We start from the raw sequence: 10,819 nt of genomic DNA, 5'->3' as shown, positions 1-10,819 counted from the left end.
GACACCAACACGGTGGTCGCCGTGCCGTGTGCCCACTGGGCCTGCAGGGCGGCCCCAGCCCAGGACAGCGTCCTCCTCCATGTCCGGCCCCGTGGTGTCCTGGTGTTTCCATGGGAGGCCTGTAAACGTATTGGGAGGCCACGAGAATGTGCACAGACTGCACTTTGAGTTTTGCTTTGGAAACGTGGGAGAGAAGAGGATTTTAAGGTCCTTTAAATTTAAGATTTAAGGGACTTTCGTAGCCCCCCAGCATCCCAAGAGTCCTTTTTAAGAACTGGGCACAGAACAGCAGAAGTCAGGCGTGTTGGAAAGGCACCACCCTACCGACACCCTGAAGCCGTGGGCTGCACGGCGCACTCCACCAGGCCCGGCCCCTTGGGGACAATGTCTCCCTGGGACTCTGATGTCGTTTCCGGTGGCGAGTGCCTGTAAGCCGTGTCTGGATGTGGTAGGAACAGGGTTGCTGGCATCCACTGCAAGTCTCGCTGGGCTGTTGTGAACTCGCCTGGCCTTTAGCCTTGGTTTTTCTGGAATATCCCGTCGGAGGTCTAAGCAGGGAGCCTGGAAAGTAATTTGGGGAACATGACTGCCCCAAACTGGGGACGTCTGTCTGTTTCCATGGAGGTCTATAGGAAATTCGTGCTCGGTTGAACAGAACCACAAAGGTCCCCCATTAGCTGGTTCTGGGGAAGTTCTCCAAGCCCTCAGCCTAGTTTGCTTTGCTTTTGAAAGAAGACGCAGAACCCCTTTCAAGACCCCTCCTCAGCCTTCGCCCCAGGTGCCTCCTGCAGACTTCGGTCCACAGGCACGGTGACTGGCCCTTCCACCAGCGCGGGGCCCTGGCATCGGCCCGTCCTGGTCTTAGAAATCATCGGGCACACAGCCCACCCCCAGCCGGTGCCTCCAGCCCCCTGTTTCCGCCCGTCCCAGCCCCTGTGCCCCCTGGACGGAGCAACTTCCGGCCGGGGCAGGTGGCTCCCTGCACCCCTTCCCGTCCTGACCTTTCTGTGGGGCCCACACGTTCCTCCTCCCCGTCTCCAAGAGCACGTCCGGCATGTGCCCCCTGCCCTGGGCCCAGGCGCCCCCGGCCTGTTGGTGCAGGCTCCCTCGGCCTCTCCTGACTCCTGCCGTCTCTGGTGGGTTCCAGCCGCTGTGTCCCGCCACGTCCTCACACCCGCCTGGTCCTAGCCCCACAGGAAAGGCAGACCACGGACGCGTGCTCTTGGACTTGAGGATGACAGTAGTACCCCGACCGGGGGCATTTGGGGCCAGATGAAGCGTGGGTGAGCGTCAGATAGGGGGCCCATCCAGGAAGCATGGCGGGAGAGATACAGAAAGGAAGGGCCCCTCTGCAGGCAGCCAGCGGTCATGGCCACAGGGCCTTCGAGGGCTGCCGGCCCCGCTGCCAGCACCTGCCCGAGTCCCCTCCTCAGGAGCAAGAGCAGCCGGACCCCTCCACCAACCTCCAAATGCCCGCCGCCCTGAGCGTCCTGGGCACCCTCGCTTCAAAGCCGACGACTGTCCACAAGGGAGGGTCACGTCCGCAGCCGGGAAGCTGGTTGTGCAAGTCTTTCCCCCAGGGTGGGGGTGTGCCCACACAGCCCCCCAAGCTGGCGCACGCCCACAGGGTCCCCGGCGTCCCACGGTCAGGCTGTGTGAGGAGCCAGCTTTGCAGCGCTGAGGCTGCAGGCCCCATGTGAGAGAAACACTGGCCAGAGGACCGGCTCCTCAGCAGAGGCTCACCAAGAGGCCCGAGGGCCCCCCACCCGGGTGTGTGCGCACCACCGCAGGCCCCCGTCTTCCTGTGGGACTCCCAGTTCTTTTTGCCTGATTGTAGGAGCTGCTGCCATTTGGATAAGATGTGCTGTCCGAGCACTTTAGTTCCGGGGGTGCCCGCCCCCCCCAGGGCTGACGGGGCATTCAGGCAGCACCACAGATCACTGTGAAGCCCCGAGCATGGTGGAGGGTCCCCGCAGGTCGGGGTGGGCTAGCCACCGGCGCCCCAACCGCCCACGGGAAGCGTCGCAGCTCGCTGCTCACACCCTTCCCGATAAAGCAAGAAGTCAGGTTTTCCTTATTTTTGGCTGAAGAAGAATAGTTATGGTTAAAATGACATGATATCTGGAGTTGGCTTTAAATAGACTCCAGCAAGAGGGAAAAGGAAACGGTGGCTGGGAACACAGAATCACTGAAGCGTCTTTTCGTGTCTGTCTGAATATTTCCATGAGTAGTTTGGAAAGGTAAAGAAGAGACGTCCTGTCCCAGCCGCTGGGGCAGCAGGGGACTGTTCTGGGGCCAGGCCTGTGGGGTCAGCCGGATAGACGTGCTCAGAGGGTCCTCAGAGGAGCATACGCGGCTTCGGCCCTCCCGGGACAGCAGGTGGTTCCCCGGCAGGGTCACAGATACGTGATAGGGACTGGGGAGGGGGGCACAGAAAGGCCCACGTGATGCAGCCTCAAGACTTACGGTGACCCCGCCAGACACCCAGTCTCCACGAGGCACCGGCCCGGGAGCCTGGACTTCAGTGCGCGTCGTCTCCACGTCCCCTCCACCCTTTCCCACCCCTGCGCGTGAGGTCCGGGGTGACTGATCCCGGCGGCCTCGGCCTGCGGCGGCTTGGAGCGGGGCTTGGGTTCCCAGCCAGAGACCGAGGCAGTGTCCCGGCGGTGGACGCACCAGCCGAGCCACTAGGCCCGGGGTCAGTGACAAGGCCCTGCCTTCAGCTTTGCAAAAAGAATTCCCACAAAGACAGAAAGCAGGGAAGCAAGTGTTTGTTAAGAGGAAAAAGAGTCCAGAACGTGTGGACAGACGCGTGGGCGGACTCCGGGAGGCCCTCAGAGGCCCCGGGTCAGCCCTCGCCTGATCTGAGTCACCTCTACGGGCCTTTCTTCCGGGTTTCCTTTGGCCCGTCACTGTGGCTGGCCTGGCGCACAGTCCACGCTTGCTCTGTCTCAGGATCCTCCCACGTGCACACACACCTCTTAGACAGGTGGTTTCACCGCAGAGGCGTCTGGGTAGAACATCCTTCGACATGACCCCACTTTGGTCTCTAGGGAGCCTTTCTGCGCACATCTGGTCGGGAGGTCTCCTGACTTCAGGAATCAGAGCCATGTGGTCTGGCAGGGCCCAGCCTCCTCGCTTAATTGTCTTGCTGTTCCCGTCTAGAGTTTGGTCAACAGGGAAATAAACCTCCAATAGCTTTCCCCCTCGGGGCTGGGCCATCAGCCTCCCGCCGCAGGACCACAGCGGGCACTGGACTGTCCCAGGCACAGCAGGCCACACGGTCTCCCTCTGTGGGCCTCTTTTCAGGACAAAGCACCCTCCCCAGGGCTGCAGCGGTGGGATTCAGGTCCTGGAAGCTCGCCCTGTAAGTGGGGACCCTGCACCGAGGGGCCGGGTGGGCTACAGTCCATGCGGTCGTGAAGGAGTCAAACGTGACTGAGCTACTGAACCGCAGTCACTGGCCTGGCCATGCCAGCTCCTGCACAGAAGGATGGGGAGGAAAGGGGAGAAACCTCGGGCTGAGCGGGTGCCTGTGCCGCTTGGTCGCGCTGAGGCCGTCCCCGCCCCCACACCCGGGGGCCCCACAGCCAGGCAGGAAGTCCTATCCCTGTCCTCTGAAGAAGAAAAACAGGTCTAGGGAGCTGGCAGGTCCAAAGTGCTCCTGCCCTGCGGGGTAATTATACAGGCGCTGGCGGGGGTCGGGGGTGGTTTGGGGGCCAGTGACTGTAAAGCTGAGACCCTTGCGGGCGTCCTATCTGGTCACCCTTTGCTGTTTGTTCTGCCTCCTCCCTCCCTGAACACGGATTTCCGAGTGTCGGACGCTTTGAGCCTCTGGGCTCTGTCCTGAGCTCAGGATTTGCTTCAGGAGACGAGGTTCTCAGTGTTGCCTCTGAATAAGACACGTCTTTGTGAGGTACAGCGAGCGTCGTGAAGCCCCTGGACACGCAGGGGCCACAGTGGGCTCTTGTAGGAGACGCGACGGCTGGGAGAGGGAGCAGGCTTGGGAGGCCCTCGGGACCGCAGGGACTGGCAGACGGGTCTTCAGGCCAGGCAGGCGTCCCCGCCCCGTCCTCCATCTTCCTCCTGTCACAGGAGCCCCACTGGCCAGTGGCTTAAACTACGGGAGCTCATTTCTCCCCACCCTGGAGGCCGGGCCCACGGCCGCAGTGGAGGCAGACCCCGCGTCTGGTCCGTACCCGGCCGCCTTCCATATGCCCGCGTGGTGGGCCCCTGGGCACGCTGTGTCCCAGTCCCCTCTCACGAGGATACAGGCCAGATGGGATTAGGGCCATCCTAGTGACCTCATCTGACCTTAATCCCTGCTTTAGAGGCCCCGCCTCCAAACATGGTCACGTTCAAAAATATTTCTTCTCTTGAAAAATGGCAAGGCACTCAACTTTGGGATTTCAGAGCAATAATATAAAGAGAAAATACTCCAGATTCACGGCTTTCGGAGAAACCCAACGCGCATACACCTGGGATGGGGCTGGCATGCTTGTCACCGAGCATGGGGCCTGCTGACGCTCACGCCTGCTTACATACGTCTGCATGCAGGTGTGACTCGCATCCCGGCTGGCAGCCCTGTCCCGAAAGCCTCTGGAACTGTGACCTGGTTCCCTCTGGCTGAGAGGGAAGGCGATCTTTCTGCCCTAAGGGTTTTTCTGAAGGCTGTTCTTCCAGGAAGGACAGTCTTGAGCTCTGTTCCTGATGGTCTGAGCACAACCTCTGCCGTCTGCACCGTGAACAGCAGCTCGGACCCAGGTCCCGCTTTGCTCTCCAACCGGGTCTCACGGTGAGGGCCTCGGGACGTCCCGGTCAGAATATGGTCAGATGTGGGCACCCTGAGGCCGTGGGGATGTCCTGGACTCATGAAGGTGCATGTCAGCACCCCATGCCAGGAGCCTGATCCTTAGAGCGTTTGCTTTAAGAGACACACAGGTGCCGGAGCCAGCGTCACGCCAGGATTTCAGGCAAACACAAGAGCAGGTCCTGCGGGGCCTCTGTGAGTGCTCATTAGCCACCGGGTCTCATCCAGGACATGGTGATGGCCGGAAGGGTGAAAGCAAGTCTAGACCATACGTTTTGCTGGAAGAGTTTCCTCTGCCGGGAGGGGAGGACTGGGAGCTGGGGCCAGCAGGTGCAGACTGTTGTAAACAGAGTGGGTGACCCACAGGGCCTACCGCACAGCTCAGGGCGCTGCGTCCAGCGTCCCGAGATGAGCCGTCATGGGAAAGAGCACGGCAGACCACGCGTGTAACCGAACCCCTTGCTGCACAGTGGAGGTCAGCGCTGTGGGCGACTGCACGCCAGTACGATGAATTTACCAATAAAACGGTCCCCTCGCCGCAGAGGGCATGCCCCTCCCTCTCTGAGACGCTGGGCGGGCTTGCATTCCGGTGCCTTCTTGGGGGTGCGCCCATCTCTGAAGTGCGCACGTGGAGGAGGGTCCCCGTGTGGGGAACATCCCCCTGGAGCCCGTCCGCGCGATGCCACTTCCTCTCGTGGAGAAGACAGGAGTTTCACTTCTCCTGTGTGTGTCGCGGCCCATCCTGGGGGGTCTTCCTCCCAGACTCCCGCAAGTTCCCGGACGTGGACGTTCTGCCCACAGATCCCAGAGAAGGAAGCTGCTCTCTTGGCCGCCCACCTTTGCGGGAGGCTTTCGGGGCTGGAGAACGGTGGTTGCTCAGTTTATTGTGAGGCTGGGGTGCGGCTTGGGGGTTTGGGGGAGCACAGACTCACAGTCCTGGGGGAGTAACACCTCTGCTGGAGCTTCTGGTGGCCCCGAGACCACCTCCCTGCCTCCAGCACTGCGGAGCCGAGACCCCGCCCCCTGAGGGCTCTGGTCCTGCGTCTTCTCCAGCCTCTCCTGCGCCCACTTTCCAGAGGCTCCAACGGGTTAGACTTTGGGGCACATTTCCTTCCAGGCTTTCTAACCCGTGTCGGTAATAGAACAGCAGGTGTGCACACACGCCTCACATGCCAGAACACACGTGTACACATGCACCCGCACGCTCTGTTTAATGGGCTCTCGTTCTACGTGGCGTTGGAGCCACTCTTGAATCCTGAACCCGCCCTCACGCATCACCCGGCCCTGCCTGTCCTGGCCCCTCTCAGGCCGGGAGTAAGTGTTGGACGACCTGCCTCCGTGCGCCTCAGTGAGATCCGGAGTTAATCACAGGAGGAGGCGTCTCCCCCTCCAGGAGTTCATCCTCACGGCCCATCTGTGTGATGATTGTGGACAAGACTCTTGTCCACAGGGACTGCAGGGGAGCAGTGGCCATGTCCACACGACCCCTGGAGGCAGGGACCCCACTCTGCCCCACCCGCCCTGCGGGCACACTGGGGAGGCCCCCTGCTGAGTGGGGGCCAGTCCTGCTCTTGAGCAGGATCAGTTGTGGGGAGGGGGTCCCCGCGCCCGATGCAATGAGCAGGTGAGCCGCGAGCACCCCAGCCGTCGCCCACCCCGCGAGCCTGCTGCGTCTGCACGCCCCGGGGGGCGGTGGGGCCCAGGCCCTGCAGTGCCCTCTGGTGGCCCTGGTGATGCCGGCCAGCCCAGAGTTGAGTGTGTGCCCAGCAGGTCTGAGCCCTCGCCCGAGACTAGGGGACGGGCAGACGAGGAGGCCGGGGGGCACTGGAGCGGGTCAGCAGGACTCGCGGGTGCTGGAGCGGGTCAGTGGGGACTGCGGGCGCTGGAGTGTGTCACTGGAACTCGCGGGTCAGTGGGGTCTGTAGACATTGGAGTGGGTCAGCAGGAACTGTGGGTCAGCGGGGACTGTGGGTGCTGGGGCGGTTCAGCAGGGACCATGGGTCAGCAGGGGCCATGGGCGCTGAGGCGGGTCACCAGGACTCGCGGGTCAGCAGGGGCCGTGGGTCAGCAGGGGTCGCAGGCACTGGAGCAGGTCACCGGGACGCGGGCAGGGCAGCCTTTCCCTGCCTCCCGACGCTGGGAGACAAAGAAGTAAGAGTGTCTCAGGTGCGTTCAGATTAACTTAGGAAACAGCGACAGATGAGTACCTCTAATGTTCCACGGTCACCACGCCGCCGGGGCCCAGAAAGTCAGAACTTGTCTCCCTGTTGTCGTCCATTGGCAGAGCGAGTGTGGAGACCAGCATTTGTTGGCTGTTTCCTTCTGGATGTTTCTGAAAGACTTAAATTTCTTCTCTGGCCGTGCGTTTCTGGTGCGTCCACACCTCCGCCACGACCCTGCCTGGCCCAGAACTTGGTGATGAGCAGCATGCATGTGCCTGGGCGCCATCCAGGTTCCTGGCTGGAGCACCCACGACCCTCTGACTTTGCCTCGATCATTCATGACAGGCGCCTTTGGGCCTCACCCGGGTTTCTGCCAAGGTGGCGACTCTGGAGGTGGGAGAGACCAGCGCCCGGCTCAGAGGCGTCTCATATAGTCAGCTTGCAGCCTGTAACAGGAGCAGAGTTTTACCTGAGCCACCTGAAGGCCATGGGTGGGAGCCATCCTCCCGGGTTATGCTGGGAATCTGTCCAGGAGAAGCAGTTTTCAGCAGTTTTATGGCTTGTCAGAACAAAGAACATCAAACAAGTCAGGGATACATTCTTCCATGGTTAAAAAAAAAAAAAAAAAAGGCATGTAAGATCTTAGTTCCCTAATGAGGGATTGAACCTTCAACCCCTACGTTGGACATGCAGTCTTAACCACTGGACCTCTAGTGGATGGAAGTCCAACACAGATGCTCTTTCAGTTCAGCTCAGTTCAGTCACTCAGTCGTGTCCGACTATTTGTGACCCCATGAGTCACAGCACGCCAGACCTCCCTGTCCATCACCAACTCCCGGAATTCACTCAAACTCATGTCCATCGAGTCGGTGATGCCATCCAGCCATCTCATTCTCTGTCGTCCCTGTCTCCTCCCGCCCCCAATCCCTCTGAGCATCAGAGTCTTTTCCAGTGAGTCAACTCATCGCATGAGGTGGCCAAAGTATTGGAGTTTCAGCTTCAGCATCAGTCCTTCCAATGAACACCCAGGACTGATCTCCTTTAGAATGGACTGGTTGGATCTCCTTGCAGTCCAAGGGACTCTCAAGAGTCTTCTCCAACACCACAGTTCAAAAGTGTCAGTTCTTCGGTGATCAGCTTTCTTCACAGTCCAACTCTCACATCCATACATGACCACGGGAAAAACCATAGCCTAGACTAGACGGACCTTGGTTGGCAAAGTAATGTCTCTGCTGTTTAATATGATATCTAGGTTGATCATAACTTTCCTTCCAAGGAGTAAGCGTCTTTTAATTTCATGGCTGCGATCAGCATCCGCAGTGATTTTGGAGCCCAAAAAAATAAAGTCTGACACTGTTTCCACTGTTTCCCCATCTATTTCCCGTGAAGTGATGGGACTAGAGGATGCTCTTTACTTCTGGTCAAAGTGTCCCTTTCTTTAGCAGTTAAAGCAGACGTACTGTGTCTGATGGGCCACAGGTGGGCTTTCAAGGCATCGAGCCCAGGTTAACTTGTGGCTGAGCCGGAGGGGTCTCCCCAGGCCCGGGCATGGAAAGCGCCACGCTGCAGACACGGGGGCGCCGGGGGCCAGCGCCGCGTGGGGACAGGAGGCCCGCCAGTCAGCACTGTCTGGTCTGGGCCCACCGGTCTCGTCGTCCGCCGTTCACCCGCCACCTTTCTCAAAAGCTGGCCATGGGAGCAAGGTGTTCTGTCGGCTTCAGGAGCCGCCCCAGGGCGGCGGGAACCCCACTTTACAGAAGTGGGGGTGCTAGGGGTCCAGCACTGCCTACTGACCCTGGGGCTGAGCCCGAATCTGTGGGGTGGACGGTGGACAGAATGAACCGAATTCAGGACCCAGCTGGGGTCCAGGGAACCGCGGGAGGGGCGGGCCACGTGGGAAACCGCGCTGGCTCTCAGTGTGGCAGGGGAGGCACGGTTCCTACTTCACGGGTTTGGGGCTCCTCCCTCCCTGCGGTCCAGGCCGAGCATCTGCTCTGACCAGGCCTCCAGGAGAGGCCCCTGCGCGCACGCGTGTGGGGCCGCAGTGATGCCCCCGACCTGCAAACCTGGGTCCTATGACCATAACCCTTTGTCTCAAAAGCTTACCCACGTGTGCTCAGACCTCTGACAGGCGGAGTCCTAGAACTTTCTGAAAGACTTGTCCTCGGGGTTACAGTCCTTAGGGTTCGAATAGAATCTCCCACTTTTTCTCTTGGATCAACTGTTGGTCAGGTTTTCTGTGGATATGAGAAAAGCCAGTTTCCTCAGGCTCTCAGTTCCTTCAGGGAAAAGGCCCGGTGCCTTCACAGGCCGCAGGTGGACGCACACACTGAGTGTCCAGGGGGCACCCCTTGAGCCAAGCCAGTCCTCGGGCATGCTCACACCTGCTCTTCTGAGAAGTGCTTCCTGGGCAGGAGGAGAGGAGCATGGGGACCCCATCTCCTGCGTCTCCAGGCGCCAAGGAGCGCGTCAGGAGAGGCTGAACACAAGCCCGTCCCCACGCGCAGCACTGGGCTCTGGAGCGCCGGGCCCAGGCTCCCACTGGTGGCCTCCCTGCCCGCCCTGATGCTGACCCCAGGCACTGCTCTGGGCACTGCAGCCTCCCTGGACGTCCCAGGGAAGTGGCCACTGCCTCCCCCGGCCCCCGCTTCCTCTGGGCAGCCCTTCCTCTGCCCGGGGCTCTGCCCAGCCCACCGGGCAACTGTGCATCCCAGGACGGCCGCTGGCCTTGTCCGAGCCCTGGGGTCCCCCCAGGAAGTGTCCGTTCCTGCTTCCTGACCTGAGACTCACCTCCCCCACAGCCGTCAGAGAGGTGAGGACCAGGTGTGTGACAAGCCACGTTTTATTTCCTTTCTCAAGATGATTTCCAGCTGAATAAAGTTAGTGGAAACTCAAAGGAAAGAATACCACAAAATGTATTTAGTTAATTCTTGCCTGACGGATCATTTTAGAGTTAACTTGTCTACACAGGAAGGTAAAACAAGGAACACTGGATCAACAGCTGACGGTTAGTATGTGATCAAATATTTAAAAAATCACGACAAACGGCTAAGATGCCCTCGCTACACAAATACGTGACGCTGAATTTGTAAACTCCTGAGTGATGCTGTTCCTGACGGGGCACCTGAAATAAAAACGCACGCCCGTGACCCTGGCAACAGCGTCTCCTCCGCGGGCAGCACGCGCGGACACACGCGGGGCCACAGACGGGCCTGTGCGCCGAGCCTGAGAGCACTGCGTCGAGGTGCGAGCAGACGAGCTTTTTTGATGTGAGAAAGGGCACGGGAGCCAAAACGCGGCCACAAAACGCGGCCACAAACAGCGGCCATGGGCCGCCACACGCTGCTGCAGCGGTTATTTCAGCCCAGGGTCTCCAGGGTCCTTCTTCTGGAGGAAAGATGTCACACTTGCAGTGCGACCACTTCCTCCACCCGCCAAGCTCGAAGGACCTGGGGGTCCAGGTGGTGGTCCAGGACCATGTGAACAGTGACCCCCAGCAAGTCCTCGGGGGTCTCTCTGTTCTTTTCTGGGGGGTCACTGGGTGCGGGGTGTTGGGAGGATGGTGTAGCCGGCAGTGGGGGCCGTGGGAGGTGACCCCTCGGGTCACAGGCTCAGGGTGGGGTGGGGGGCTCAGGTCACGTTTCCACGACTTGAAGTGGCACCACTGGCTGCATCTCAGTGGACGTTCTGGACTGTTTAAACATAGCGACAAACCCCTCCTACTTCTTGTTTTAAAAAGGGAACACAGTGTACACGGCGTTTTTATCTCCTCCGTCTTTGCCAACCATTGCTTCAAATCCTTTGTGGATCAAAGGATAAATCGATAAAAAGGATGAATCAGATGGTG

This window comes from Moschus berezovskii, chromosome 13 (assembly GCF_049115385.1).
Source record: "Moschus berezovskii isolate FMDL1 chromosome 13, NW_MosBer_1.0, whole genome shotgun sequence".
Classification (NCBI taxonomy): Eukaryota; Metazoa; Chordata; class Mammalia; order Artiodactyla; family Moschidae; genus Moschus; species Moschus berezovskii.
The sequence above is the reverse complement of the archived record's forward strand: the minus strand, read 5'-3'. Positions refer to the sequence as shown.